General features: G+C 45.9%; 1 long non-coding RNA gene across 1 annotated transcript; it reads right to left on the reverse strand.

The window, feature by feature from the left end:
* Positions 1 to 352: 352 nt before the first annotated feature.
* On the reverse strand, positions 353 to 10,962 carry LOC115653845. Its single transcript, XR_004001019.1, has 3 exons — positions 10,923 to 10,962; positions 1,733 to 1,935; positions 353 to 930 (listed from the first exon to the last, which is right to left on the reverse strand). It is a non-coding gene; the product is annotated as an uncharacterized LOC115653845 (long non-coding RNA).
* Between the last annotated feature and the right edge of the window lie 13,374 nt (positions 10,963 to 24,336).

Consider the following 24,336-nt stretch of genomic DNA (forward strand, 5'->3'; position numbering starts at 1 on the left):
ACCCAGTATGGCTGTTCTTATGTTCTAACCTAAATGAACCCAAAGTTATGGAGACAGATATGAGTCAAGGAAGCCAGCAGAGTATCAGAAACCTGGAATAATCTCTGACTGGATGGGCTCAGGTGTTTGGTCACAAGAGGAGGTGGTTCAAAAGTTTTGGATTTTTTTAAGCAGAATTTTTTTATTGTTTAAATAATCAAACATCTACAAAGGAAATTGGACACGCACCAACTCTTGTTCCTGAGCTGAGCGTTTTCCCCAAGCACTTCACTCAACCCATGCTGTTTTAGGTAAAATATAAAATAGATTTATTAACTACAGAAATATAGTGATAGCAAACAGATCAAAGTAGATTACCTAGCAAATGAACAAAAACCCAATCTAAGCCTAATATACTAGAGAGGATTTGAAGTAAGCAGAGTCTCACCCTGTTAGATAGTATAAACAGTCCACCAAGATTTCATACGCAGGCAGGCTTCCTTCTTTCCTGCCTGGTACCAGCACTTCCCCCAGTTCAGTCTTTGTTCCTCAGATGTTTCCAGGTGTTCTCTTGTGTGGGGAGTGAGGCCCATTCATGATGTCACTTCTCCCTTTTACATCTTCTTCTAACTTGCTAGAAAGATCTTTTGCTGTTACCTGAGTTAAACAGTTCCCATTCTGTAGTCCTATCTTAGGAAAAAGCAGCAAAGAGTGCTGTGGCACTTTATAGACTAACAGATGTATAGGAGCAGGAGCTTTTGTGGGTGAATACCCACTTCGTCAGATCCATGTGTCTTCGGAGAGGTTTCCATTGTTCACAGTTCCTGGAGTAATCCATGTGAGCATCAGTATTTTTCATAATGGGGCATCAACGTTGTTTGAACTTTTTATTGTTGTATCTGAAAGGCTGCTTGTGGGTGTTCCCAACCTCACAACATGTTTCAGTGGCACCTACATAGCAAAATTTCGTAACTTCTAATACAATGATAGCACATACAACTTAACAGGATATTAACGTTCAACAGATTAAGACTTTTAAAAAGATACCTCACAAGGCGTACTTTGTACAAAACATATAATTATATCACCAGTGGTGAATATGGGTGCAGAGTGTCTCTTTGGGGCACAGAGTGTCACATAGGGACTGGTCTAAACCCCACTTTTTGTTCAATTTCCCTCCAAGAACAGACAGCTGATGGGCTTTCATAGGAAACCAGTCATGCAAACATTTATGCACATGCTTAACTCAAACAGGCATATGATTCCACTTTAGACAGTAAGAGCATGGACAGTGCATGAAGTTCAGCGAGTACTTAAAAGTGTTTGCACCACTGGGGCCCAACCTTGCACCTGCCTGCCAAGAAAGCAGGGTCCAACCAAATAGAAAATATACCAGGGAGACTGACACATGGAAGAAGAGAAACAGCAGACAGACGGGAGGAGACAAAGGCAGGGTGGAAAGAGACAATAAGAATAGGAAGTTTTTCTCCTCTAATTAGTCCTTGACTAGTTCTAGTCAAACCCACATCAGTAGTGATCTCTGGTCACTATGTCATTATGCAGGGCTAGCCTGAGGCCGTAGCAGCAGGCTCCACAGTAAAGGAGAGAGCCCAAAGAAGAGTCAGACTCCATCTTTTAGAGGCTCTGGCCTGTTTTTTAATGGAAAAGGCCCAAAGTTCCTTCAGCACCGGGTCAATGCAGCAAACCAAACAGCAAGTTCCTCTCAGTCGTTACAACAAAGAATAAAACTCACCTGCCTGTCAGCTTCTTCAAGCACAGCATGGTCCTTAGGAGAAGAAGTCACAGCCAGCTCTTCAGCCTCTCCTTTCCTCCCCAACTAGTGACCAGGTGGAAGCTTTCTTTACCTACTGGGCAGGTTACACAGGTTCTCCTGGGGAGGGCAGGCCCCCTGCATGGAATTGACTTCTTGTGGCCCAGCTCTAGTGTAAGGTGTACCTAGGGTGATCAGATAGCCAGTGTGAAAAATCGGGATGGGGTGGGGGGTAATAGGCACCTATATAACAAAAAGCGCCAAATATTGGGACTGTCCCTATAAAGTCGGGACATCTGGTCACCCTAGGTGTACCTGATGCCCCCCTCCCCCACTGCACAGCTGAATGCTCTTTGACTGCCTGTGTGAATGAGTTAGTGGTCTCAGTGCCTTTTGCAGCACACAGGTGTCCTTATCACAGAAAATACCACAACAGAGTGGTACTAATTGGCCCCCTTTTTGCCAGCATCAGTAAGAATCTGAATGGACATGGAGGCTGGACTATACTCTGACTCCTCAGCCCTCTCTCAACTAGCACCCAGCATACCATTCTTCCCTCTGCGTAAGTCAATGGAGTTACACCAGACGTGACACAGCTTCTCTCTTCCTACACTGCTGTTCCTTGACCATGGCTAAATATGGTTTGACCACTGGTGTAGACAAGGGCCAAACAGTGGTTCAGCACCCCGTGCTGACAGTGGGATGGCTCACTGTGAAAAAGGGAAAATGGTCAGGTTCTGCTCACCTCATGCCGTGGTTCTGGAAATGAACATCAGATGCTGTATTGCAATTTTGCTCAGCTGTTCATTTTCAGAGAACGTGAGGAGTCATTCACCTCTGAAAAGTTTGCCTTCCTTGCCCACAGTTTTGATACAGCAGCAATGAACCCATTGAACTCACTTACTATTTTAGGCAGCTTCGGTCACGTGAGAGTGAGTAATAATCTCAGCACTGCTTCTCATTTGCATCGGAGATTGGGAACTAGATTCTTCACTGTCTTACTCCAAGTTTTAAGTGGTGTAGCTCTGCTGAAATCGATAGAGCTCCACCAGTATAAAACAGGTGTAATTCAGGGCAGAACCAGGCTCTGGGTTTTAAAAAGGCCCCTTTTTCTTCTGTTAGCACTTGAATTTGTGATCTGTACAGCGCCTCATCTGAGGCTTAAATGCTATTATTAGTGCGTATAATAAAGCATGTTAGACGTACATCTTAGAGTTCTCAACCATCTCTCAGCAACACAGAGGTTATTTTGGAACTAGAATTATAAATATTAATCACTTGTGTCACTGGGTATTTTTGCAGATTTCTTTTCTTTTTTAAAGTCACTGACAGCTGCTGCCTTGTGTGTGAAATTTGGAGGTAAAATTTATGCAGCACCATGGATTCACATGCTGACAGATGCTCCCTGGGCCTCTGTGCAGTGTTCTCATTGGCAGATTTTTTTAAATTTCCGATATGACTTGACAATTTAAGTCCCTTTGAGCAATGCATACAAGCCCTTTGACTTCAATGGGACTATTCACATGCTTAAAACCAGGTGCTTGCTTAAATACCTGACTGAACTGGGGACTCAGTGTGATGAAACATAACACAGGGAGTCAAATTCATCCTGATTAAGTTGTAGCAGGGATGAGTTTGAGCTAATAAAATTTAAGGCCTGGGCTGGGACCTACAAACTGTATTTTTTCACACAATGCAGTCAATCTGTGGAACTCCTTGCCAGAGGATATTGTGAAGGCCAAAACTTAGGGTTCAAAAAAGAACTAGATAAGTTCATGGAGAATGGGTCCATCAATGGCTATTAGCCAGGATGGTCAGGGGTGGTGTCCTTAGCCTCTGTTTGCCAGAAGCTGGGAATGGGCAACAGGGGATTGATCACTTGATGATTACCTGTTCAGTTCATTCCCTCTGGGGCACCCAACATTGGCCACTGTTGGAAGACAGGATACTAGGCTAGATGGACCTTTGGTCTGACCTAGTATGACCGTTCTTATGTTCTAAACTCACGTACATGATTAGTTCCACAGAATCTATCTAATCTTCTTATGACTTGCCCGTTACCATTTCACAAATGTATAAAGTATGAACACAAAGATCTCTCTCTCTCTACATTTTCTCATTCAGTCTGTGAAACTCTGTTTCTCTATGTGTGTTTCTGTGAGGTTGGTGGGTTCCATTGTCATCCAGACCTCCTCTTGCAGGAAGTCACAGACTGATGGGCCAGTCACCTAGAATAGTCTGTTTCCTGCAGTATGCTCCTCAGGTTGGCAGAGTCCCTGTTCCAGTGAAATATAGCAGTTGTAGGAGGTAATGATCAGTCAAGATGAAGTGGTCCCTTAGTTAGCTTGAAGATCAAATGTAATCTAGAGTTTGACCCAGAGCCAGTGAAGACTGCAGAGCACTGCGGTGACATGTTCTTAGCAGTGTGTGTTACTGTGCAGACAGGCTGCTGCGTTCTTCTGAACCAGCTGTGACTTTTTTAAGAGCATCTGTTTCAGACCTTAGTACAGAGAATGACAATTTTCAAGCTTGAAGGTCACAAATGCTGATTCACTATGGCTAAGCCTGAATTTGACAGGGGATGTTGTAAGGATTAAATTCATTAAAGACAGTGAGGTGCTTGGATTGTATAGTAATAAGGGCCATACAAATACCTGAGGTATTTAGGAGACAGGTGGAGAGTCATTCAAGTGCTCCCATATCCACATCACTTTAATGTTTCATCCTGATGTTGATGGTCCGCATGCCTTGAGAGAGCTGGGCGGTGCTGCTTGCATATGATATGAAGATGGTGTAGAGCAGAACTTAGTCTAGTACTGGCATTTTAGGCCATGCCGCTATCGCCTCTAGAGCAGTGGTTCCCAAACTGGGGTTCGTGAACCCCTGGGGGTTCACCAAATGTTCAGGGGCGGCTTTATGTATTTTGCCGCCCCAAGCACGGCAGTCAGGTGGCTTTCGACAGTGCGCCTGCAAGAGGTCTGCTGGTCCCACGCCTTCAGCGTACCCGCCGCTGAATTGCCGCCAAAACTGCGGGACCAGCGGACCTCCCTCAGAAATGCCGCCAAAGACAGCCTGACTGCAACCCTCATAGCGACCAGCAGGCCAACCCCTGCAGCTTGCCACCCCTGGCACACACTCGGTACGCTGGTGTCTGGAGCCGCTCCTGCAAATGTTACAGGGAGGTCTTGTGAAAAAATTCCCTAATGGCTGACAGAACTCTCCATAGGGACCCCAGGCAGCACGGGGCCAGCAGCCCAGAGCCTTGGGGACTTCCAAGAGCTAAGCAGATCAAAGCAAGCATATCTATCACACTGAGGAGATTCAATCTTTAAGACTCCTTATAAGAAATGGAAAGGGAGGTGGATATTTTTTGCTGTTTTTAAAATTAAATAGGCAGCTAGAGTTGATTTTAAGTTATTATGAAGATCAAGTTTAAGCTTTGTTGTAATGGGCGTTGTTTGCCTGGACTGCATCCGAAGAAGTGGATATTCACCCACGAAAGCTCATACTCCAAAACATCTGTTAGTCTATAAGATGTCACAGGACTCTTTGCTGCTTTTATAGGAGTCAGAGGCACTAGTATGGGGAAATGACGAGGGTCATGTGCCACCCTCGCGTATGCTCAAGTGGGTCCCTCCCCTTTTTTTCCACAGACCCCATGCCCCCCCCCCACTTCTCCAGTGGTGACCCCCAGGCATAGCCTTTGCCCTCACACCCTTTTTTTCTACTGGCGCCTCTGATAGGAGCCTTGTCTTATAGCAGGCTTAATCAAAAGTGATATAAGCTCTTGGAAGAGTTGCCATTTTTATAATGCAATAAAAATACTATAATGATAAATATTAATTAATAAATAGTGTGTAATAAGCATGTCATAAAAACAAAAGTTATATTTCCAAGATCACTGCTTTTATAATTTGTGTTGAGGTAAGAGAGAAAAGCCCTGGAAATATTCATTTTTAGGAGGGGGTTCCTGAGACTTGACATTTTAGTGAAAGGGATTCGCGGGTTGTCAAAGTTTGGGAACCACTGCTCCAGAGGCTTCATATACTGTAGTTCTTGAAGAGGAGGGAACTTGTTGAGTGAGTAGGGCTGCAGAACTGACCTTTGGCATGATAAATATGCCCCCAAATTTTGTAAAATATTCATTATTTTGATAGGGGTTTGTTTATTTATGTACATTTTAAAAGTTATCTGTAAAAAAATAGATTCACGTTTCATGGAAAAAATGGAATTACATTGATAAATGGTCAGATATTGGCTTCTGAACCAAAGTCAGCTGCTTGTAGCCTTAGATAGCTGGTAGCTAATCTCTACTAATGGGATGGCTGCCATCAAGGACTGACCCAGGAACCTCCAAAGCTGAATACAGGAGTCGCTATAGCTTGAGCGAGGCTTTGTGAAAGTGGGTTGGAACAGACTCGCAGCCTCTGTAGATCAAGAGAGTACACTAAAACTCTAGGCCTGATTTTCCTGTCTCTGGCACTAGCTTTACCCTGCTGTAGTGCCAGAGCCAGATTCTCAGCTGATGTAAACTGACATAGCTCCCTTGTCATCAGGGATGTGAGTGAGGGCAGGATCTGAGCCCCTATGCTATGCAGCTCTCTCCACCGTCTGTCCTTTCTCTCCCCCATTCCCACTTCCCCGCAACTCTTTGCCTAAGCTTCCTCTGACAGTGTATGATGTTACCACCCTGCGTTACTCCTTTTCCATTCAAATGCCATTAGATACAACCCTGCACTCTCTGCCCTTCTGGCCGAGGTTGCTAGCAGCAGGGAATCCAAGCAAGATAACAGAAAGGGCTGTTTTGGAGTTGAGTGGGACTGTGAATGAACCATAACTTTCTGGACTAATAACAGACAGACTTACAAACCTACCACCTGGTTCTCCTCTCCCTTACATCACTCTGACATTATTGTCACTCCCCTGATTTCAGCAAGTGTCAGCAAGAGCAATATTGGCCCAAAAGGACTGGGTTACATTTTGACAGGCTAGAAACCCAGTGACAGAGCCTCAGCTGGTGTAAAGCGGCCTAGTGCCTTTGACTTCAACGGGACTATGCCAGTGCTTACAGTTATGCACATAGTTCAGTACTTTGTCCCATCCAGGGCAGAGTGCTCAGCACCTGGCAGGGCCAAGGCCCTTATTGAATACATATTTCATCTGCTGAAGCCAAGTGCATTTGACCAGACCGGGGCTAAAATCCTAATAACCTTATGCTGAGTTGTTGCCATCACTTTTTAAAAGCAGAACTCCCCATTGATTTCAGGGGGTTGCCACAGGCACATGAGCATACCTTGAAACACTGCAAATAGCAGACAGTGAAATAAGCTCTGACTCAAGACAACCAAAACCTAGCTTAAGTAGCTAAAGTGAGTGCCTGGCTGCTTTGTATCATTGCTGGAGCACACTGGGGAACCTGGACCCTGAACTGTGTGTTCCAGGCACGTCTGTAGGCATCCTCTGTGACCAACTCCTCTGAAATGAAACTAGCATTGGGAATGGAGGTCGAGGGCCATTGTAACTTAAAGCATTTGCTTTTCTACCTTCTGATCTTGATAACAGAAGCAAATCCATCAGCTTGGTTCAATCCCGAATGAACTGATGGAGATGTGTCGAATATCAATCAGGGCACAAAGCATTATAGCCCGCAGTTCCTAATTATTTTCATTATTTGTGTCCCAGCAGAGGTCCTGTTGTGCTAAGTGCTGTAGAGACGCATGGTAAGGGGCAGTGCGGCAGTCCCTGCCCCACAGAGCTTACAATCTAAAAGACAAGAGGGGGAACCAAGGCACAAAGAGATTAAATAACGTAAGCAAGGTCATGCAGGGAGTCTGTGGCAGAACTGAGAGTTGCCCCTCTAGCTCGTGAGCCCAGTCTTGTGCCTTAACCCACAAAGCCATTCCTTCCTATTCAGCTAACTGCAGGTACCAGACTAGCGGGGGTTGTGTGTGTGCTCCCCCAGTACTAGGCTAGTACCTGCTGTGAAAGTAGAATGAATTATATTGTAAAAATAAGAATGGATTAAAGAAATGCAGATGTACCTTTAAGCAGAAATAAGAAATGTTGAAATACAGGTGCCAGGAAAAGAAACAGGCATAAACAAAGGTGCTAATGGCGAAACATTAACAGAAGATCGGTAATCGTTAGTAACGAAATAAGATATGCATGCCTAGCCCAGGTAAACTTATCAGATTCTGCTTCCTTTGTTATCTTGTTAAGTGCTCGCCCTTTTATTTGTATAAATAAGATAGTTTGTGTCTTGCATGGTGCTCGCATTATCTGGGTGTTATTAGCAGAGCGCTGTGCTAATAAAACAGAGTGGTCTGACAAACTGTGAGTCCTGAGTCTAACTTTGACACTGGCTTGGACTGATATCATCATCCAGCTCCTGCTTTTGTGAGTATTAAAATACACCCGATTCCTCGGAATGAAATGTGGAAAAGAGTGAGGTTGCTGGATTTGTGTGTGTGCTCATTGAGGTCACCATTGAAACAGATATTGTGAGATAATGCAGAAATATGTAGGTCAGCCAAAAATATTTTTTACCTCGATATGGAGGCTGGCTTTATTTTCCCTGCAGTTTGGAGATACGGCAAAGACTGAGACAGAGAGAGACTGGAAGAGACAGGTGATGAAAGATGAGAATGAAAGTGACTATTGTAACTCAGTCTTTGAATTAACAACAGATGAAAAGGAAACTGAACTAATTCAAGGCTAAAACATACTGGCGATGTTTATCGGTGTAAGGAAAAAGAAAAAGTAGGAGACAATTACAGCTGAGCATTGATTCTGAAAACTGGACTATGGAATCACTTTGGAAAACAGAATGATAATGAAAGACACAGATAAAGAATAAAAGAGCAGAGCCCTGCAGGGAGCAGATTTCAACTTCCATGATATCGCAAGCTTCATCTGTGACAAAATGAATTCACGCCCCTCTGCTTCTTATGAGCTGCAATTCTGCAAGTCCTGTCTACATGACAAACAAATGATCCTTGGAGGTCTCCCAACCAAATGTGGGCTGAACCCAAATCTGGCTTTAGCTATTAAGGTCTCACAAGATCATAGCCAAGGCTGAAAAGTCAGTGAAAGAATTAATGCAACAAGGTGTTTCCTACTGTTGTGTATGATACAATCCCATTGCCTACGCTTGCACTCAACAAAAATGCTGAACTTTTATTAAATCAAGGCTGCCCAGGAGTGATCAAAACAGTCTATCACACTTCCATTTTCTCCTCCCAGCAATATCTTCTCCCAGCTGTCCACAGACTGCAAGACTAATTAAACAGGCACTGCTCAGACTTGTGCAGATTGCAACAATTTATAGCCTGTCACTGTTCCTGGGCTCTTCTGGCCAATAGAGAAATATTACCTTGCCTGAGGTCTGATTCTCTATTGCTCTGCACCTGGTGTTGTCATTTATACCTGGGCAGAATAGGTGTAAAATGCTACCATTCTGATTTAGTAGCATTTTAAACCTATCACTTTACCCAGGTGTGAATAACAGTGCAAGTTTCCAGGAAGTGGATAGAGCTTGTCAAAAAGGTTTTGAGACAACAGTTTTCTTACTGGAAAAAGTTGATTCAATACAATTGAAATGTTTCCTGGGATTATACTGATTTGGTTGACATTTATCATGAAAAAAATGATCAAAGTATTTCATTTCAATAAGGTCAAAGAGCTTCATTTTTAACATTATCAGTTTGACTTTTATACTACAATAAGCAATTTATAATAGAAGAATTGAAATGATAGAGTTAATATGAAGGACTTCACCCTTATGAAACAGAAATGTTTTGATAAGGCTGTTTCAATATTTCCAAAATGAAATTTTTTGAATTTTCATTTTGCAGGAAACTTCCACTTTTCATTCCAATTTGAGTTTAAAGGACATTTCAAAGTGTCGTAATTTCCCACAGAATGGAAATCTGGAGTTTGGACTAGCTCCGGGAGTAGAGACCATGGCATGCTGAACCCGGTTTAGCTTGTGTGTACATATTTTGGACGTCACAACCTGTTTATCCCCTCAGTGACAAACACCATGCAAAGAATATATCTAACTCTTTCTGCATCCGTTTCATAAATACATTCAGAGGGCCAGATCTTCTCATGACACGGAGCTACAGGAATCTTCACATAGCTCAAAGGATGGAGGTCAGTGAAAGGTCATGGAGATCAATGGAGCTGTACTGATTTGACAGCTCAGGATCTGGACCAGAATGCGTGCAATTATTTCTGAAGACTTAATAGCCAAGCCAGTATGGCTAACTGTGAAGAATACAATGTGGCTCTCATTAACAGGTGTCTTATTAACATTGTAATTTTGCATGCATGCACTGTTGTTGGCATTGATTTGGTACTTGCGTAGTATTTTGCATGTATTCTTATTAACTATGGCTATTGTTAATGCATTGTTTTCCAGTAGCACCCTGGGATGCTACTTATAGACCAAGGCCGAGCTTCCCTCGGGAGCTTTTATTACTTTCTGCAGATATAGGGCTGGGGCCTCAGCTGATGTAAATCCACAGAGCTCCACTGAGTCACTGGGGCTATGGCGATTTACACAAGCTGTGAATTTGGCCTCTGGTCTCATTTTTCCAGTGGAAAGGTGGAGCAATAAGTTGTAGTTCCAAAAGGTGCCTGAGTACAGTCTGTTCCCTTCCTGAACTACAGCTCCCCTGTTTGTAGTATCCCTCTGCCATCTGCAGTGTCTGCTGTGGGGGAAGGCAACAGGGGAGTTCCTCGCCCTGGGGCTGCAGTCTCATAGTGTGCTGCTCAGTACAGGAGATGGGAGACATTCATTTTCACTGTCAGAGGGAAATGTTTAATTCATCCCTCCTGTGCCCTGCAGGGACATCAGCAACGCATCATTACGGCAACCACCAGCCTCGCCAGGTAATCCACCTGCAGCTCCTGAGGCCATTCTCTCTCTCGCTCTCCCTGGCAAGCTCAGCTGCATCACAGACTCAGGACCGTCCTCAGGCATAGGCAGAATAGGCAGCCGGGTAGGGCCCCACGCTGCCTGGGGGCACCACTCTGCAGGCAGCCCAGACAGTGTAGAAGCAGGGCTGCTGGGTCCTAGAGAGAGCCCAATGCAGCACAGTCTGAGGGAGGGGATTGGCTGCTGGGGTCTCTGGGAAGGGGTGGGGGTAGGGTTGGGAAAGGAGCTCACCTGTGAGTGTGACTCTTTCCCCCCAGCTGAGGTCAGGTGAGGTGAGGCAGGCTCTGTGGCTCTGGAACCAGTATCCTTTGTTGTCTCCCATAACATCCATTCTTCTCCCCCCCGCCCTACGGAGCACCCCCTCCTTTCTCCCTCCTCCCCAGGAGCACCCCTCTCTCTCCTCCCTCCCCTCCGTCAGGGCTGGGTTGGGTGAAGTGCTGGGGGGGAGGAGAGGCTGGCTGCTGAGGAATGAAAGTGAAAGTAACTCACTTCCTGGGCAGGCAGCCAGAATTGGAATGTCACACAGGGCTTGGCTGGGGTTAGCCAGATGAGTGACAAATCAGGACTTGGGGTGGGGTGAGCAGATATCCCTATTTTATAGGGACAGTCCCAATTTTGGGGTCTTTTTCTTATATAGGCTCCTTTTACCCCCTCTCCCCCCCCCCACTGCCTGTCCTTATTTTTCACACTTGCTGTCTGGTCACTCTAGGTGGGGGTAATTGGTGCCTATATAAGACAAAGCCCCAAATATCAGGACTCGCCCTATAAAGTCAGGACATCTGGATCTGGCCACCCTAGCTGGGAAGTGCCTCTCCCCGGGCTGGCAGCTGCCAGCGATCCATCTCATCCGGGGGGAGCTGCACAGGGCAAGATGAGCTGCTGTGGCTCCATGGGTGACCTGTCTGAGATCAGATGCTGTGCTAACTTCACCATGGTCCGTAAGGCTGGTGGTGGTGCCCATTGGCGTGTGATTGCACCTGAGGGTTTGCTGCTTCTGTTGCCACTCTGCACCCCAAGAGGTGGATTTTGGGGTCTAATGCAGCTGTTGGACCAGCAGGCTGGGGGGTGAGCCAAGCATGAAAGCAGTACTGTGTTGCCATTTAGATTGTCATTTAACAACTTTGTTTGCCAAAAATTCTTGCTAACAATCCTGAATCCAATTTCAATATTTTTTTTTTTAAAAAATCAATATCTTAGCCAAAAACAGAAAATTAAGTTGTTGACAATTATTAGTGACAGGTTTGGTTAAAGGCAGAGAGTGGGCCAGTTTTCATCAGAGAAACAAAAAATGTTGACTGACTTTCCTATAGCCTGTTGCTCCTGATAAGAACCCTCCAACAACTGTAATATGCTCATCTTCTTACTAGTGTATAAAGCAGGGGTCGGCAACCTATGGCACACGTGTCAAAGGTGGCAGGTGAGCTGATTTTTGATGGTATGCAGCAGCAGGCTGAGCGGCTCAGCCCATCACTGCTCTGGGGTTCCGGCTGCTGCCCTATTGCCAGCTGGGATACCAGCCGTCGGCCCCACTCAGCACCTACTGCTGGCCTGGGGACCCCCAAGGAATCCCAGGCTGGCAGTGGGCTGAGCAGGCCAGTTGAACCACTCAACCTGCTGTCAGCCTGGGGTTCCATTCACTCAGCTGGCAGCGGGCTGGTGGCGGGCTGAGCAGGGCCGGCGGGGGGTTGAGTGGCTCAGTCTGCTGCCAGTCTGGGGTGCCAGCAGCACTCAGCCTACTGCTACTCCAGGGTTCCGGCTGCCGGCCCCTTGCCAGTCAGGAGCTCAGCCGCCAGCCCCACTCTGCCTCCTGCCAGCCTGGGTGAGCAGAATCCCAGGCTGGTAGTGGGCTGAGGGGGGGTTGGCGGCCGGGATCCTGGCTGGCAGGAGTTGGTGGTCAGAACCCCAGACCAGCAGCGGGCTGAGCAGGGCCTGGGATCCTTGTCTAGGGTTCCAGCCACCAGCCCGCTGCCGGTTTGGGGTTTCATTTACTCAGCTGGCAGTGGCCTGAGCAGGACCGGTGGCCAAGACCTCAGATAATAACAATAGTTTATTTATATAATATAGACATAGAGAGAAACCTTCTTGTGACGAACTGGGAATGTTCTTGATGTTTCCTCTGAATACTGTGTTGGTGCCTCAGTGTCCCCTATGCAGTTCTTAAGTATCTAGGTGGTGGGATAAGGGCATGTGATTGCTGAAGAGCAAAGGGACAGTGCACCTAAATGCCTGGCACTCTGTCTCCTAGCAACTGATGGCCTAGGCCCCTTCTCTGCAAAGGTGCCAGCTGAAGGTGTTGGAGACAAAGGGATCAGGTGACCTCTGGCCTGGGAAAGGGGCTGAGCAGAGAGGAGGGGCTGGGAGGGGTTGTTAGTCTGGAGCTGGCTGGGGTCGAGGAGTGAAGTGCAGACGTGGGGGGTCTGGTTCACTGCCCCCCAGAATGGACCCGGCCGAGGGGTCTGGTTCGCTGTATCTACAAGCTCTGTTTTAGATCTGTTCCTGTCATCGAATAAACCTCTGTTTTACTGGCTGGCTAAGAGTCACATCTGACTGCAAAGTGGGGGTGCAGGACCCGGTGGCTTCCACAGGACCCCACTGAGGCGGGCTTGCTGTGGGAAGCTCACGGAGGGGCAGAGGATGCTGAATGCTCCAAGGAGAGACCCAGGAGGTGAGCTTCTTGCCCTGAACAAGTCTGCTCCAAGGGACAGGGGGCTCCCCAAAGTCCTGACTGGCTTTGTGGGGAGCAGTTCCAGAGCATCGCCCGGTGACTCCGTGACACTTCTACAAACATTAAAATGTATTACTGGCACGAGAAACCTTAAATTACAGTGAACTTGGCACACCACTTCTGAAAGGTTGCCGACCTCTGGTATAAAGTGACCATATGTTGTACTAAGATTCTCCTGCTTTTTTTTTTCCCTGTGAGTCAGTATAACTTTTGCCAGCCCAGAAGTTGGGCAGCCAATGTTTTACGTTTTCACAATGTTTTCTCCAACTTTCATAAAGTAAATACATAGTTAATATGAGTTTAAAAGGCCAGGGACACTTCTTTGTGAAGAATCTGTACAGCAGATCATTCCCATAGACGATCCAGAAAATAAATTTGAGGTTGAATTTTTTAATGTTGTGATGGATAAAGCAGTATCTGCTGTTGATGAACGGTTTAATACCTTGCAAGTACACCATGAACAGTTTGGATTTTTGTATGACATAACTAAATTCAACGAAATAGGAAAACGAGCAACTAATGACAAAGTGCAAGAACCTAGAGAGCCTCCTGAAGCACGGTGATAGTTTTGATTTAAATGGACTTGAACTGTACGAAGAATTGAGTACACTGTCATCAATGTTGCCACATGCAAAATCGGTGATGGACATTGTACAGTTTATTCATACCCGCAAACTTGTTGACATATATCCTAATGTGTATATTGCCACTTGTATTCTACTGACAATTCCTGTAACAGTAGCATCAGGAGAACGGAGTTTCTCAAAACTAAAGCTCATTAAAAACTATCTCCGCTCTACCATGAGTCAGGAACACTTAACTGGTCTTGCTATTCTTGCAATCGAGCAAGACACAACTTTGTCTTTGTCATACGATGACATTATTACTGATTTTGCAGCCAAAAAAGCCAGAAAGATTGCTTTTAATTAAAAACAAATCTTTGTTTCAATACCTTTTCATATAAATTTCCAATAAAATTTTGATAAATTAAAAAAAAATATTATTTGCATCATTCTGTCATATCAGAATTTTTTCTATAGTGCTGCTTCTTTAGTGCTAGTCCATCAGCATTACAGTGTGCTTCATTAAGTTAAACTGGTTTTAATAACGTGAATGTGGCAAGTTTTCCAATACTGTAAGCTTATGTTTGTGTTGCTAAGAGCAGATCAGGCACAGGGGCACCAGTTTAATAATCTCGCCTAGGGCACCATAAATCCTAAGGCCGGCCCTGCACAGACTGCTAACTTTTAAAAGTTTCAGCAAACGGGGTGTATTGACTGTGCCTGGTACATGCCGACTCCATTTTCCCTCTTCACTTTTCTAGGGTCCTTTCTTTGCCAGCATGTTTTCATTTCCATTTTTAAGCCAGGTGTAGTGCCAGGGTAATGTGAGTTTGACTACCTTATGGATTCTGTCCACTCTAGAGGTTCCTGCGCTGCTGCAATGCGCCACACAGGTGCCTCAACTCTGATGCTGAGGAGGTGAGCTGTTGAGTGAGAGGGGAACGTAGGTGCAGCCTGCCCCTCAGTGCCACTTTCAAACAACCATCCAACAGTGGAATCGTCATCAGGTAAGAGCCTCAGAATTGCCAGACCCCACATCCATCTTGTCCAGCATCCTGTCTCTGACTGAGGCCACCACCAGTGTGAAAGTAGAATGAATTATATTGTAAAAATAGAAAGGATTAAAGAAATGCTGTCTGTACCTTTAAGCAAAATTGCTGGAATGCTGCAATCCAGGTGTCAGGAATACAGATATTAACATAGATCAATTGCACCGTTTAAGGGCAATTGGTGAAGTATTAGCCTTAGATCGATAAGAGTTAGTAAGGAAGTAGGATATGCATGCAGTGCCCCAGGTGAATTTTACTGTTTTGATTTCTTTGTCCCTTTGTCTATTTCCCGCTCTTTTATCTGTGTAAATAAGACTGTTTGGGTCTTGCATGGCCACTCACATTATCTGGGTGTTATTGGCAGAGCGCTGTGCTAATAAAACAGAGTGGTCTGACAAATTGTGAGTCCTGATTCTAACTTTGGCACCAGATACTTCAGAGGAAGGTGTAAGAACCCCACTTGGGATGGTGTGTTCACCCCTAGGAAGTCACTCTAGGGGGAGACAGTTTTACCTGTCTCTGAACCCCCCCCCTAATCCTGTTATAGCCTAGGAAGGATTAATGAGACTGTAAAGGGGCAATTAAGTGGATAGGCCACTGCTGAGGAGAATTAAGAGGCCTAAGTAACCCCTGATTGATGGAGCCCACCTGAGATGGAACAGGTGGGGCTAGTATAAAGCAAGGAAGATGGCAGCAGAAAACAGCAGCAGTGAGGGAGCCTTCAGCCACACTCTGGATGTTAGAGAGGGAAGAAAAACCCAGGGGGAGAGTACAAGTCCCGGGCAGGGGTGATGCAAGCTCCATAAAAGCGGGCAGACCACCAGTGCCTGAACTGTGGCCTCTCCTCCTTGCACCGGCTTTTCCCCCAGTGCTCTGCCCCCATACCACCCCAGCCAAGCCATTTAAAAGAGTTCAGCCCTTCCGGGGTAACAAGCATTAGCCCAAATTTAATAAACATGCAGAAGAAAAGCATCTCCCACCCAGGCAGGCTCAGCCAGGGAAGGATCTAAGTATTTTGCTACCCCAAGCATGGCAAGCAGGCTGCCTTTGGCGGCTTGCCTCTGGGAGGTCCCCGGTCCCGCGGATTCGGCGGCAGCCTGCAGAAGGTCCGCTGAAGCCGTGGCACCAGCGGACCCTCCACAGGCATGCCGCCGAAGGCAACCTGCCTGCCGCCCTCACGGCGACCGGCAAAGCGTCCCCAGTGGCTTGCCGCCCCAGGTGTGCGCTTGGTGTGCTGGTGCCTGGAGCCGGCCCTGGGCTCAGCCTTCCACTCCCTTTCTTGTAGGTGGATCCCCCCATACAGTGTCTTCCCATTTAGCAGCTGGCTCCATGGCTCACCAGTCAACCAACCATTCAGGCTAGATCTACCCTCCTGTCAAGGACTGCTAGAGTCCCTGGCCCAAGCCAGGCTCCTTCCGCCACACTGAGCATTGTATGTGCTGTTTTCTCGAGGCAAACCCCGTCACTGAGCTTGCCTTCTCTTAAGACCAACACCCAGCATAGGTGCAGCAGAGTGGCCTGACCGAGCCCTGGGGAACTCTTTAACCCCTTCCTACCTGATGCAGGTTTATCTCCCTGTCATATTCCCTGTCCAGCATCTCTATACCTTTCATTACCTCCTATACCTTTCTCCTGGTCCCCTCTTGGTCACTTTTTCACTAAGGAAAACAGTCCCAATCTTTTAGATCTGTAGTTGTAGAACAGTTTTACCTGTCTCTGAACCCATCCCCTCTAATCCTTCTATAGCCTTCTGGTGATAGGGTGACCGAAACTTAACAGAATATTCCAAGTGAGGATGTAATACTGCTTTATATAATGGAATTATAATATTTGTCACTGTTGTTCTACATCCCTTTCCTTATTTCCACTTCACTCATATTTCATCAGAAAAACAAAGCATAAACTTCCGCAAACGAAACTAAAAATCTCAGTGTGACAGAATTGGAGTATTTGATAAAGCCAATATGCCAGTCATGAAGTATAATGTATGATTCCATTACTTGACTGATTGCACAATAATTACACATTATTCTGATTAATCATGAATTAAATTGAATACAATCAATGTTTTTAAAGTGTTAATGTAAGAGGTGGGTGTATATATATATATATATATTATTACTGGAGTAAGAAGCCACAGCTATAGGCTGCCTAATTGTTTCCAATCTAAAGGTGTTTTTCCAAGAAGTAGTAACTTGATCTAATTTTAGAGCTGAAAATCTCTAGGTCTGACCTGCCACAGAGTAAATTATTTTGCAAAAAAAGTTTGAGCCAAAATGTTTCAGCTGTTTTTGAATACAGGGAAGTGAAAAATATAATCCTTTGTCTTCGTATCTTAAATAAAAAGGTGTGTGTGTGTGTGTGTCTGTGTGTGTCTGTGTGTGTGTGCGTGTGTGTGTGTATGTGTGTGTGTGTGTGTGAGATTTTTCTTGAATGGATTTAGCATCTCAACAGAAGACATCAGATATGTGAAATCTGGCATGGAGAACAATGTTTATGTCCATCATGTTTAGTGGCTTGGAGAAAATCCATTTTGACTTTGTCAGATAAGAAGGGTTTAAAAATGCAAGCATTTATATTGAATTGCCTCTGTGCACAGGTGCTTAAATTGGGAGGGCTTTAGGGAACCTTTGTCTCATTCGGTGGCCGGGGGGTAGATAGGCTGAGGTGTAATGAGTGAGGCGGGGTCTACTAATAAACAATGAGGATAAAAATACTCATAGCTCAGGTGCCTCATCCACTATGCAGAGAAAGAGGAAATAGTACTATGGAATCACATCATCAAAGATTGTACTGGTTTCAGAGTGGTAGCCATGTTAGTCTGTATCAGCAAAAAGAACGAGGAGTACTTATAGACTCATAGACTTTAAGGTCAGAAGGGACCATTATGATCATCCAGTCTGACCTCCTGCACAATGCAGGCCACAGAATCTCACCCATCCACTTTTATAACAAACCTCTAACAATACTTGTGGCACCTTAGGGCTGGTCTACACTGGGTAGGGATCATTCTAAGATATGCAACTTCAGCTACGTGAATATCGTAGCTGAAGTCGAAGTATCTTAGATCGAGTCACTTCTCGTTCTCACAGCATGAGATCAACGTCCGCGGCTCCTGCTGTCGACTCCGCTCCCGCAGTTCGCGCTGGTGGAGTTCCGGAGTCGATGGGAGCCCTTTCGGGGATCGATACATCACGTCTAGATGAGATGCAATATATCGATCCCTGAGAAATTGATCGCTACCCACCGATACGGCGAGTAGTCTAGACATATCCTTAGAGACTAACAAATTTATTTGAGAATAAGCTTTCGTGTACTGTAATTGCAATACATCAGCACAAGGTGGCAGGGTTAAGGTTTGTGGGGAGCGTTGGCATAGAAAATGTGCCACATTAATGTTACATTAATGTAGGGCCACATCTTCATCTAATAGAACTTGACATCACTGTACAGTGACTTTAACAGAGTTAGGCTGATTTGTACCAGATAAGAATCTGGCCTGGTGTGTGTGTGTGTGTGTGTGTGTGTGTGTGTTTGTTTGTTTACACAACACTACACTTTATCTATTATGTTATGTGATGCTTCTCTTTTACCAGATTCATCCACAGTTGTAGCTGATCTGGTTGGCACTAACTATTGCTAATTGTTTTAGAGGCTGATCCAGTTCCATTGAGTCATAGCAGTATTTCCATTAGTTTGACTTGGGGCTGGATCCAGCCCCGGGCCCTAATTCTAAGACCCATAAGCACATGGCTAACATTAGGCATGTGAGTAGCCTTAGTGATATCAAAGGGACAGTTCACATGTTTAAAGTTAGGCATGTGCTGAAGTATCTTGCTGAATTAGGGCTGTAAGAAATGAGTTAGAAGGAGATTACTGAGCTTTTTTGGTTCAGTGCACGGTACTAGAACCATTCCAAACTGCTGGTTCACCTTTGCTGACACCACACATAGGCACCTTCTCATCCACGCATATGATAGTTTTTGAAATCCAAACTGGACTCTCCGGCCCCACATCTTCCATTCCAGAGATTAGTGCTGAGCTAATTAATCTTCCTCTGTCTTTGCTCTTTCCCACTCCATGGACCTGTGTCCTTGGCTGCGAGTCTTTCACCTCTTTCACAGTCATTGTGCCAAGGAACAAAAAATAAATGATGATGCTTGTTCAAAGCTCTGCCCCGCTCTAATGTGACAAAAGAGTTTCGTGTTGGGTTGGCGGATTGTGGATGTTCCATTTGATCAGAACAAACATGGATATTTCACAATTTGCTCTCTTGGGAGCAGCAGTGGCACCTCATTTTAAAAAAGTGGTGAGATGTCAGTGGATAATGAATTCCTAGGCAGCGTGGCACTGTAGCAACACTGCATACAACTGTCTGCTTGTGTCATTGCATGGAGAGTGACATACAGTATGGAATGAGGAATGGGAGTGAGATACTTTGGGCATGATCCCCAGCTGGTGTATCAGGGCTTATTTCCTTTGAAGGCACTGGAGCCAGGTTGATTTACATCAGCCAAGGAGCTGCTCTTTCTGATTAGTGTCTGAGGTGATTTTCTCTCTCTCATAATTTTTTTGTCTCAAGCCTAATAAAATTACTGACGCTACTAAATTAGGGTTTTTATTGGCAGCTGCCTGGTGTGGAGTTTCATCTCCCTGTCTTGACGAGTGCTCTGTCTTTCTGTTGTTCAGGATGTGTCCACGATTTTGTTCCAACCTCTGGGATGAGATGTAGAGACCCATCCCAGAGCAGAACATCATTGGGTTTTCTTACCAATATGCTGTAGCGGCTGTGTAGTGAGACGGAGTGGCCTCCCACTGAGCCAGAGGGGGTGGGACCATGCTGTGAACCTTGGTGGGCGGAACCAGGCTGCCCTCGCTCCTCCCACCGAACATCAGTGGCCGGAACAGGAAGTATAAAAGGCAGGTCCTGGAGCTCAGTTGGGCTGCAGCCGCTGAAGGAGCCAGGCACCTTTTGCCTGCTCCCGAGCTGAGAGACTGGCATGGACCCCGGCAGAGCTGCGGGTTGTCCAGAGCTGCTGGAGCTACCCACTGCCCAAGCCATGGAGGAGCTGCCAAGACTGCTGTGGGCCTTTTACTTTGACAGCCCAGAGGAACCGCTGTGGATCCAGGTACATCCCGATGGGGAGGTCAGGTGTGGCCCAGGGACAGCTGACCCTAGTCCAGCTGTGTTGTTATCAGAGATCCAGTCAGCATGTTGCGGCTGCATTCCCTGATTACCCAGTGGAAGACCGCTCTGCCACTGTTAAGGCCCTGGGCCGGGATGCAGTGGAGTGAATGGGCCTATCTCCCCCTACCCCCTTTCTAGACCGAGGAGCCTGTGTATGTTGGCCGTCCACCAGAGCTAGGATTCCCAACCCTCTTGTTGCTTGGCCCTGAATACCTGCCAGAGCCCCAGATGCTTTACTGCCCCACCCTGACTAAGAGCTGGGCTTATTAACTGTTTGTTTGTGGTCAGCCCTGAGTACTCGCCTGAGCCCCAGACTCTTTATGGCCCTGCCCTGACTAAGGCTCAAGCTTACTAACTGTTTGCTTGTCGCTTGACCCTGAGTACAGATCTGAGCCATAGACTATTCACTGTCCTGATTGCAGTCTAGAGCCCCCAGGTAACTACCTCTCTGCTCAGACTGCAGGCCAGAGCTACAAGCTGTGTGTTACTCTGCTAATTTCCTAACTGTGGGTGACGCCTTGCGACATAGTGAGGCAGAGTGGCCTCCCACTGACCTGGGAGGGAAGAACCACGGCTAACCCACTACAGGCTGACTTTTGAACTTTGAACACTGGACCATTCCAAGGGTTTGCTGTTCACTCTCTCCCCTTCTCTAAAGCCTTCACTCAAAATCACCTTCCAGCATGAAGAGCTGGAAGGAACACCTTCTGCTGCTCTCCTGTGAAGTCATTACTGTACAACAGAAGACTCTCAATCTTCGTGCACCAGTTTTAATGGAGCTTAATGGATCTTCCAGGCTTGGCAGACTTAAGGCTATACCCAACTCCCATTGAAATCAATAGAAAGACTCCTATTGGCTTCCAGGAGCATTTGATTGGTACCCAGGAATGAAATTAACCTGCTAGAGCACTGAGCAGAGAGTCAGTGGCTGACAGCTGACCCTACTGTCCCGGACTATAATAAGAACTAGACTGGGGGGTGGAGGGAATCGATCTAAATTACACAACTTCAGCTACGTGAATAACGTAGCTGAAGTCGACGTACTTAAATCTACTCACTGCGATGTCTTCACTGCGGTGAGTCGACTGCTTCCACTCCCCGTTCGACTCTGCTTGCACCTCTCGCGACGCTGGAGTACAGGCGTCAACGGGAGAGCGCTCAGGGGTTGATTTATTGCATCTAGACTAGATGTGACAAATCGACCCCCTGCTGGATTGATCACCGCCTGCCTATCCGGCAGGTAGTATAGACATACTGTCAGAAACAGATAGTTAAGGGTTAATGTCTCTTTTACCTGTAAAGGATTACAAGCAGTGAACTTGGACCACCTGACCAGAGGACCAATCAGAAGACAAGATACTTTCAAATCTCAGTGGAGGGAAGTCTTTGTTTTGTGTTGTTTGTTTGTCTGTTGTTCTCTCTGGGTTCTGAGAGTGACCAGACGTACCTACAGGCTCTCTAATTTTCTGTTCAAATAGTAAGTACAAGTAGAAAGGCGGTTTAGTCTTTTTGATTGTTTTCTTTATTTGCAAATGTGTATTTTGCTGGAAGGATTTTAATTTGTATTTGTGCTGGGGGAAAGGCTTCTCTCTAGGGTCTATAAGCTGAAAGACCCTGTAACCTTTACCATCTTAATTACAGAGACAACTTCTACTTTTTTCTTTCTTTTATTAAAAGCTTTTCTTTTTTAAGACCTAATTGATTTTTCCCCCTTGTTGAGGCTCAAGGGAATTGAGTCTGTACTCACCAGGGAATTGGTGGGAGACAGGGAGAGAGAAGGGAGGGGGAAAGGTGGAATTCCTCTGTTTTAGATTCACGGAGCTTGAATCTATATTACCTCTTGAGGAGGGGAAAAGAGGAGACGGGAAGTTGCATTCCTCTCTGTTTTAAGATTCAAGGAGTTTGAATCACAGTGATCTTCCAGGGTAACCCAGGGAGGGAAAGCCTGGGAGAGGCAACGGTGGGGGAAAGGGTTTACTTTCCTTGTGTAAGATCCAGGGTATCTGGGTCTTGGGGTCCTCTGGGAAGGTTTTGGGGGGACCAGAGTGTACCAGGCACTGCAAGTCCTGGTTGGTGGCAGCACTACAAGATCTAAGCTGGTAATTAAGCTTAGGGGGATTCATACTGGTACCCCATCTTTTGGACGCTAAGGTTCAGAGTGGGGGTTGTATCATAACACATACCCTTAATCAGATGGAGAAACCATAGCTAAGTGGCATAAGACACCTTTTAGTACATCTTTAACATTTTGATGATGGTTCGATGTTCAAAAAAATGGTTCAAATGTGTATTTATTTATTTTCTTTCATAAGTTTCACATTTAGCACGGGCTTCTCTCGGTTGATCCATTTGCAGCTATAATAATAATACTGAGCTCTTACATGGGTCTTTTATCAATAGGTCGCAAAGTAGTGCCAGAAGATCTAGCCCGCCATTGCATTCATGCAGATGGTATGTTGCCAGGCTGCTCATGCTTGTCAAAGTGGCCAGTTTGCATGCTTGACCTGGAAATATGCAGACAGCATCAATTTACATGGCATTTGAAAAATGAAAATTAAGAAACACAAAATGAAAACAATCACGTAACGTGCTCTAACAGCCCTTTGAAGTAAAGTTAATTAGCTGCTAGCAAGTATTAATTAGGCTAATGGATGATGTTCATCCATCATTGTCGATGAAGACCTCAACAACTCATTCGTTCGATGACCGGACTCTGTGTGTTCGAAGGTGACTGATCAGTCCGATTCGGGCGTGGAACATCCTGTCACACATCGGGCAGACATGTGATGGCGCTGTCGATGATGTGCGGGCAGCTCTGGACTTGCGCAGCTCATGCTTTCTTTCAGCCTCAGCAGTACGCCTCGCCTCAGAGGTATTACTGCCTGTGTGAATGAGGCTGCGCCATGCTGGACGGTTCAGTGCGAGGGTTTCCCATGTGGCAGTGTTGATCTCGAGGGACTTCAGAGAGGTCTTCAGCGTGTCCTTGAACCACTTCTTTTGTCCTCCATGGGAGCGTTTTCCTTGGGTGAATTCTCCGTAGAAGAGTTGTTTAGGAATGTGCTCGTCTCACAGCATGTCCGGCCCATCTGGTCTGGGCTCTCATCAGCAGTGTGTGAACTGATGGCAGACTGGCTCTGGTAAGGACTTCAGTATCGGGCCCTTTGTCCTGCCATCTGATTTTTAGAAGCTTTCGCAGACAGGAAATGTTCCAGCAGAGGTTTCCCTGTGACATTGCGTGTGCTTACATGTTTTCTTACTTTTTGCTTAGCTGACATATTTACAAGGACAGCAGGTCCGCATGATCCTAATTAAATGCAGAACATATTGTTATGCAGACAATTCTCCCTGAGGGCATTTCTTCAATGAGTGTCTTTGTCCTGGTCCCTAGGTCACTCTGGTGAGATGTAGGACATAAAAATCAACAGCTGTTTGGAAAGCGACCCCCGCAGAGGGGATTTTCTGATGGTGCCAGCACACTCTGTGCAGTGTTCAAGTGCAGGCAGAGCGGTTACTGGAGTTCACAAAGGATCTGCAGAAAACAGATTACTCATTTCTTGTGGAGAATTTGCTGCCAAAAACCAGGACAGAAGTGCAGAATAAGTAGCAATCTGCATTCATAGAAAGGCTTCCAAAGGACATTGTTCTGCCTCGGTGGGTCAGGCCCCTTATTTATCTAGCTCAGTATCCTGCCTCATGCAATGGTTATAATCTGATGCTTTAAAACACAGGCTGTCAAATGGGGCGGGGGCGGGGGCTGCAAACTGTTTTCAGAGGCTGGTTACATAGGAGAGGGGCAGAGGTCCTGTCCTGAAACTTTTCTTTTATTACAGTGAGTCATCCATGAGACCCACTGCCTTGTAGAAAGCCAGAATCTGTCCCATAATGCATCTATTCACACTTGCCAGGCTGTACGTGAGAATCAAAATTCCTTCCTGATGCCAACAGGCAATTATCTGATGCCCTCTAGCTCTCTCTTGCTTAATGTTATAAAAGTCATGGAAGGCTGGATTCCACCGCCTCATCCATGTTGAGTACTGCCTTACTCTGTGAGTTGTCTCATGGGTTTACTTGTGAAGTAAGATACTGTGACATTTGGCAAACACTACTGAATTGAATTAAA

This window comes from Gopherus evgoodei, chromosome 6 (assembly GCF_007399415.2).
Source record: "Gopherus evgoodei ecotype Sinaloan lineage chromosome 6, rGopEvg1_v1.p, whole genome shotgun sequence".
In the NCBI taxonomy this organism is placed as follows: Eukaryota; Metazoa; Chordata; order Testudines; family Testudinidae; genus Gopherus; species Gopherus evgoodei.